The sequence below is a fragment of the Arachis ipaensis genome, chromosome B07, assembly GCF_000816755.2.
Source record: "Arachis ipaensis cultivar K30076 chromosome B07, Araip1.1, whole genome shotgun sequence".
NCBI lineage: Eukaryota > Viridiplantae > Streptophyta > Magnoliopsida > Fabales > Fabaceae > Arachis > Arachis ipaensis.
The window spans coordinates 10,230,620-10,237,666 of record NC_029791.2 but is presented as its reverse complement, the minus strand read 5'-3'; the positions used below and the strand labels follow the sequence as shown (position 1 = coordinate 10,237,666).

The window sequence follows — 7,047 nt, the reverse complement described above, 5'->3', positions numbered from 1 at the left end:
CAAATCAATTGGTTAAGATGATTGTGTTTGCCATCTCACAAATCTGACATGGTCAGGCCTCGATGAAAAACGCAACTAATGCTATGGAGTCGCACACTATTGACTTTTTTGGATCAGTAAGTTCTATGATTTAACTGTACCAATACTTCCATACAATATATAAATAGCATTTGCACCAATAGTGCTCGCTGATTAAAATGAATTTGGGTTAGAGCTTAATGCATTGCAATATAGAAGGATGGATTTTGATGAGTTTCGTGCAGCTACACTCAGTGTTCATCAACTTGAAGCACTTGATCAAGTTGAAGCACTTGATAGTCACCCCAAATATATTGCAATGCATTAAGCTGCAATATGTTGTACCTTTAACAAGTCTTTCTTCTAATTATTGTTGGATAATGCAATTTGAAGACAATTGTAAAATCTTTTTAATTAGTAATTTAGGACACGTTTTGTTTTTGTAGCTATAATAATTAGAAGAAAGACTTGTAAAAATAGTTGATGGTGTGAAAGGTACAACTTATGTGATGCTTCTCACATCATGAGTTAGTCTGCCACCAGTTTTTTAAATTGTGCTCCCTTTGTCATTAAGCTTCTCACAACATCTCAATTTTGTAAGAGATACTGAAAAATATTATGTGATGTTTCTACTGTTTTATTTTAGTGTGATCGAGTATTTATCATATTCTATTTTAGCGTGAATAATTTTTTGCTCATAAATTAAAAAACTGAAAGATAAAATAGATTTATGAAAGAGAATTTTTTTTGCACTAACCCATATAGAACATGTGTTTTCCTTTAAACAAAAATGCCTTCTACTGAATATTTGCCACCATAATTTTTTTTGCTGTTGGGTTAGTGAAAGAGAATTTTTTTGCACTAACCCATATAGAACATGTGTTTTCCTTTAAACAAAAATGCCTTCTACTGAATATTTGCCACCATAATTTTCTTTGCTGTTGGGTTAGTTAGTGTATGTTGTAGCCTTTTTTCATGGGATCAGAATTTGTATCTTCTGTTTGATACTAATTATATCTAGATGGAAGATCAATTTGTAGTTTACTACTTGAAATGGCATAAGAAACTTATAAATTGGCTGTTTGATCACTGATTTTATGTTTCTTGGAAGATCAATTTGTAGTTTAGTTTACTATTTTATATTTGCATTTTGGTGTTTGATACTAACAGAGATATTTATATTACGAATTTTATTTGCAGATTCCATGATGCAAATTCCATGTCACTTGAGTTTAGTGTTCTTAAGGATCTCATTGAGATTTTAGAGAGCAAAAGTAGCCTCATTGAAGAGGCAGGGAGCTTGCAATGTCTCCAATCAAATTGGTAGGTATCGATACTGCTTGCTATATTAGCCAGTAGTATCTGACTTATTTTTTCATTTGAGATCTAGCATCATATGGTTATGTTACCTTAGCCTCTAATAATTGTGGTTAACGGGTTATAGTTGTGTCCTACTTATTGATGGAGGGAAAGAACTTTTAAGATTTTCAATTAAAAGATAAAAGAGCTTTTAGGATGCCATCTAATTAATATGTTCGTCTGATGGTATACCAACAAGTACAACTAGATTTTGTTCCTTTACTAAAAAAAGTATTAATTGCAATATATAAAATACATAGAATTCTCTGTAACTCCATAGCATCAATAAAAAAATACTGAATGAGAAATTTCAACCATCCATGTCCCACTATCAAAACACTGAATGAGCATTTTTAACAATTTATGTCCCATTTATCAATTTAACCTTTTTTTTCTTTAAAATATATAATTGTGCTAGAAGAATTGATATATGAAAAGAAATAAAAGAATTTTGTTTTACTAATTGATTGAATCTAAGAATATTTTTCTATTTAGCATCTCTGTGTTTCATTTTTGTTGAAAGAAGAAGAATTTATTATTCTCAAGTCACATCATTTTTTTTATCTACACTCTTCAATAAAAATTCTTTTATTAGTACTTAATTACTATTTTATGATTTTAACATACACTTGAAATAATGTGAATTAAAATTAACTTTAATGTTTTTATTCATTTGTTTGCTAGCTACGTTTTGATGTAACTGTTTGGTAAAAAAAAAGCTTATATTTTGGAGGATGTCCATTTTTGCTTCAAAAGAGGTTAGTGTTACATTTATTTTTTACTTTTATAGTATTAATTTAATTAACTAAATTAATTGAAAAGTTAGTTTTTTTTATGCTATTATTTTTCTTTCCATCCTCCATGATATACACCAAATATTAAAAGGCACAACATATTATATGGTGGCTTTAATTAGTAAATGGCATAGAAAATAATAGTATTTTTTAGAAATCAAGATATAAAAATGAAAGAGATCCTTAAGAAGGTTCATCATTACAAAAGAACTTGGAAGAGATTCAGATTTGAAAAAGAATGGGCATCAAGTATGTATGCTAGCAGGGGGTCGGTGGGTCGGTCTGTACTCTGTAGTGATTAGAAGATGATTTTGAGGCTGTAAATCTGTGATTGTTTGTTTGCAGGGTCTTAATGCGGCGCTCGAGTGATTATCTGTTTATGGATAGTTTTTCTAGAACAATTGATGTAACTGTCTTTTTTGTTCTTAGTTTAGGTTATTTTTTTGTACGAATTTGTCGTTGGATGTATTTTGTGGAACTGATCTTATTAACTTCCTTTTAGTTTTGGTAAATTGAACTTATAAAAAAAAGCATGGAAATAATTTAAAAACATATATTTGTGTTAAGATATGTAATAAGAAACGGTGTCCTTAGATACGAGCATTTGTATTCCTATCCATTTGTTATTTTTTATACTTTACTTCTCATCTAAGTTACCGAATAGATAATAATTTGAACTATGATTATTTGGCATCTTGGCTAAAAGTAGCTAATCAAAATAATAAATCTACATTTGATGCTAATTGCTAGTAAAAGTACATCAGTAAGCATTTTGTGTAATTGACATCTATGTTAATTATATTTAATTAAAGAGTTTTTTTATCTAAAAAGAAATATATGTAAATTTGTAGAGTTGTATTATATTGTGTAAGTTATCAAAAAAATAGTTTTATCATAATGATTTTATTTTTCAAGAAGATGTTTTTTATTTCAACTTTTAAGTACAAATTGAATAGAAATTTAATTATTTAAAAATGATTTTTTCCTTTTGAGTCGGTATATATATTTATTTAATATTTTATTCTCTAATTGCTTTACAGAGAGGTCAATGACCTTATGCAATAATTCATATATAAAAGTATTTTAAGATAGACTATATGTTGGCATAAATGTGATTTTATAAAATTAATTATGATTAAAAAAATTTATTGTCATATAATTTGTGTTAATAATGTTAGTTAAAATCACATTGAAGTGAAATTTATTAATAAGATATATCTTATATATTTTTTTGTATTCCCTTTTAATTTTATTTTTTACAATAAAATGATATATTTAAAAAATAGATATTATTTTTATAGTTTAAATATTACAAAAATATAATTTATAATTACAGATTTTAAGAATATTTAGTGTTAAAATTTTGTGTGTAAGTAATAACATTGAAATCATATTTAATTTATGTATAAGAATATGCCTAAATAATAAAGATTATTCACATTGGATCAAAGTTACGATAGTTAAGTAACATATTAATGCATATAATAATGTCTAATTCATCTAAAAAATAAAAAAAAATCAACGAAACGGATTTTAATAGACATTTTTTAAAAATATTTTTTAATCTAAACAACTTTAATCAAATAATTTTTTAATATAAATATTTTATTTAAGATGGTACAAATTATAAAAGTTTGTCTGATATAGTATAAATTGGTTTTAAAAGATAGAATTTTAAGATTTTATTTTAAAAGAAATAAATGAGAAATAAATACTCTTTTAGATTGATAAAATAAATAATTAAGTATCATTTAACTCACAAAATACTTAAGAAATCATTGTAACTCATGAATACGAAAAAATTTGTAACAATATTTTGAATCGAGAAAACCCTTATGTGGTTCCCCGAGGTCAAAATGCTGATGACCTTTTAGCCAGGTTATGTGGTGGTGAACGTTATCAAGTCATTAGAATTGTGGTAGAAGTTCTAAATCGAGTGGGGTTGAATGTTGGTTTTATGAATCAACCACATTTTGTGTCTGCTTTCCCGCAAGTTGTTCAAATGGCTGAAGTGCCAAAAGGGGTAAAGAATCCCAAGATAGCTACTAAATTTGCTGGTGAAGTTGGAGAATCAACTACTGAACATGTTGCTCATTATTTGGTTGAGATTGAGAATTTAGCTAATGATAAAAATTTGAAAAAGAAGTGTTTTCCTTCTTCGTTGACGAAGAATGCATTTACTTGGTTTTCGAATCTTAGACCAAATTTGATCACAACATGAAATCAGTTAGAAACTGCTTTTCATGCTCAGTTTTATCGAGGGGAGATGAACGTAGCAGTTACTGATCTAGTCGCGTTGAAACGTGAAGATGGTGAAACCATTAATAATTATTTAATACGTTTCAACAATGCTATAAGTAGATGTTATGTGTCATTATCCGAAAGTGAGATAATGAAAATAGCAACCATGGGTTTAGGATTCTATATGTGCAGGAAACTGCTTAATGTGCATATTCCTGATTTGGCCCATTTGGCAGAAAATGTTTGACAGACCGAACTCAAGAAAAAAGAGAAAAAAAAGTATAGACATGAGTAGAGGTCAAAGAGTAAACCTTTTACTCGAAAAAAAAAGGTTGCTTATGTAACCATGGAGTCCTCAGAGGAGGAATTTGATTTTGAAATAGAAGTCGATTTGGCTGAACTTAAGAAAGGTCCTCCATATGTTTGTTTTTTACTGAAGAAACTGTCTAATAATGAAAAGTCGAATGATTCAAAACTAAAAAAGTGGAAAGAAATATAGTTTTGATATTTCGGAGTCTGATCAGATTTTCGATGTGTTGCTTAAAGATAAATAATTGATTTTTCCCGAGGGTAGAACATTACTTTCTGTGAAAGATTTAAAAGGAAAGTCTTACTGTAAATTTCATCAAGCAACAAGTCATTCGACTAATAGTTGTGTCCGTTTCAGGGACTTGATTTAAGAAGCAATAATGGAAGGACGGTTGAAATTCGATGATGACAAGAAAGAGAAGAAGGTTGATGTGGATCCCTTCGAGATCGATGCTAGTTATGTCAAACCTTGTTTAGGGGGTGAATATAGTTGGCATGTCCTATGACTTTGATGTGGTTTTTGATGATTTTGAGTCACAGGTGAGATCTGTATACCCTAGAACGGGAGATGGCTTGCTAGATTTCCTGGTTCAGCAAAAGATCAAAGACCGAAACTTATCTCTGTGTCCTCGGTGCAATGCTGTTTTTGATGCTGAAGCAGCAGCAATCTTTGAAAAGGAATGGATGAAGAAAGAATTGGCTCATAGGGAAGAGCAAGTGCCCCAGAGGCAGCCAATTCGATGTGTGAAGGGTTCTAGTTCAAAGATCCCTCAGCATGATGTGACTACACCTTTAAGCCGATCCCAGGCTGTAGGTGTTCAGTGGATTAGGAATTGTCAGGAATTCCAGAGGCGTTACCATCTATATCGACGTAATCCTCAATGGGGGCATCGGGCACCTTCTCGAAATCAATATGCCTATTATCGAGGACGGGCCAGGGGTTATCCAAGGGAAGAGGTGGAAGGAGAAGTTTCAATCAGAATAAGAAACTTCAACTAGAGGCAGGAAAAGAGGTAAGCAAGGGAAAACGCCTTCTGTGCATTCTCGAATTGTCTTTTCTTTTGATGGAGAGACTTATCCCAAGGAAATTCCATCACCTGCTAAGATGGAAAAAGGCAAAGCAGTGGCTCAGTCCTCAGGAGTCGATAAAAACAAAGATGTCGATGTTGATGAAGAGTATTTTGATGAAGGGGATGATGACATGATAGGGACGATCTCGATTATTCCAACTGAATACCTTGGGGAATGTGAGAGTAATCCAGATGAGGATTATGATCAAGAAGATGAGGAGGCTTTCTCCTTTATTCGAGTTGAAGATGAACCGGGGTATTTTCCTCGGCCTACTGAAAAACAAATGTCCCATTTACGCCCACTTTATATTACCGCTATTTTGAATGGATTCAAAATAAACAAAGTGTTGATTGACGGTGGGGCAGCAATTAGTCTTCTGCCTGAGAGGATGTTAGGAAAAGTGGGGAAACATTTTGAGGAACTGGTCCCTACAAATATTGCTGTAACTGATTTTAGTGGGGCTTCTACGCCAGCAAAAGGGTTGGTAACTTTGACTGTGAATGTTGGGTCGTATGAAAGACATTCTGTATTTGTGGTAGTTCCATCAAAGGCTAGTTATAATGTTTTGTTGGGATGAGATTGGACTCATGGTGTAGGGGTTGTACCTTCTACCGTGCATCAAAGTGTGTTTTATGGACTAAAGACGGAAAGCCTGAGGTCGTCAAAGTAGATTTGAATTTATATGTCGAACAACTGCATGTCGATTTCAGGATGTATAGCCGTAAGTTAAAGCCCTTAAATGTTGATCGATCACTGAACCCTTATAATTGTGAAGGGTGTTTCTTGTCCTTGGAAGGCTTTTCAGTGAAGCTTCTTTACCCTGAATTGGACTTCGAGCCGACTGGTTGGGACTGTCTTTCTTGAAGACCTTGAAGACTGCTCTATGGACCAGGTTGAGAAAATTTCCGACTACCTGGTAACATTACATAATTATTTGAATAATTTTCAGTATTTAGAAAATAAAGATAGTTCTTCTGATAAAGTTGAATCAGATAGGGTTAGTAATATTATTAATTGTAATGTGTTCAATTCGACGTTCTCAATCGAGTTTAGTTATGATTTCCCTATTTCTTGTAATGAAATTAATGATGTGAGTCGGACTGCCAATTTAATAGTAGAGACTCATTGTGTAGAAAATAAAAGTAGTGATAAATTAAGCAAAGATCAAGTTTCTTCTATTTCTGATAATTCTATTGATTTCAGTTTTGATTGCATCTATGATTTAGAACCATTGGGATTCGAAAAATACTCAATC

At 31.4% G+C, this 7,047-nt stretch overlaps 1 long non-coding RNA gene across 1 annotated transcript in view; it reads left to right on the top strand.

Annotated features, from left to right (window-relative positions):
• The window catches only part of LOC107608533, a 6,396-nt gene extending 3,635 nt beyond the window's left edge, over positions 1 to 2,761 (top strand). Inside the window, exons 5-7 of the long non-coding RNA XR_002351130.1 lie at positions 57 to 116; positions 1,219 to 1,341; positions 2,517 to 2,761. This is a non-coding gene — a long non-coding RNA (uncharacterized LOC107608533). The remainder of the gene's footprint in view (positions 1 to 56; positions 117 to 1,218; positions 1,342 to 2,516) is intronic.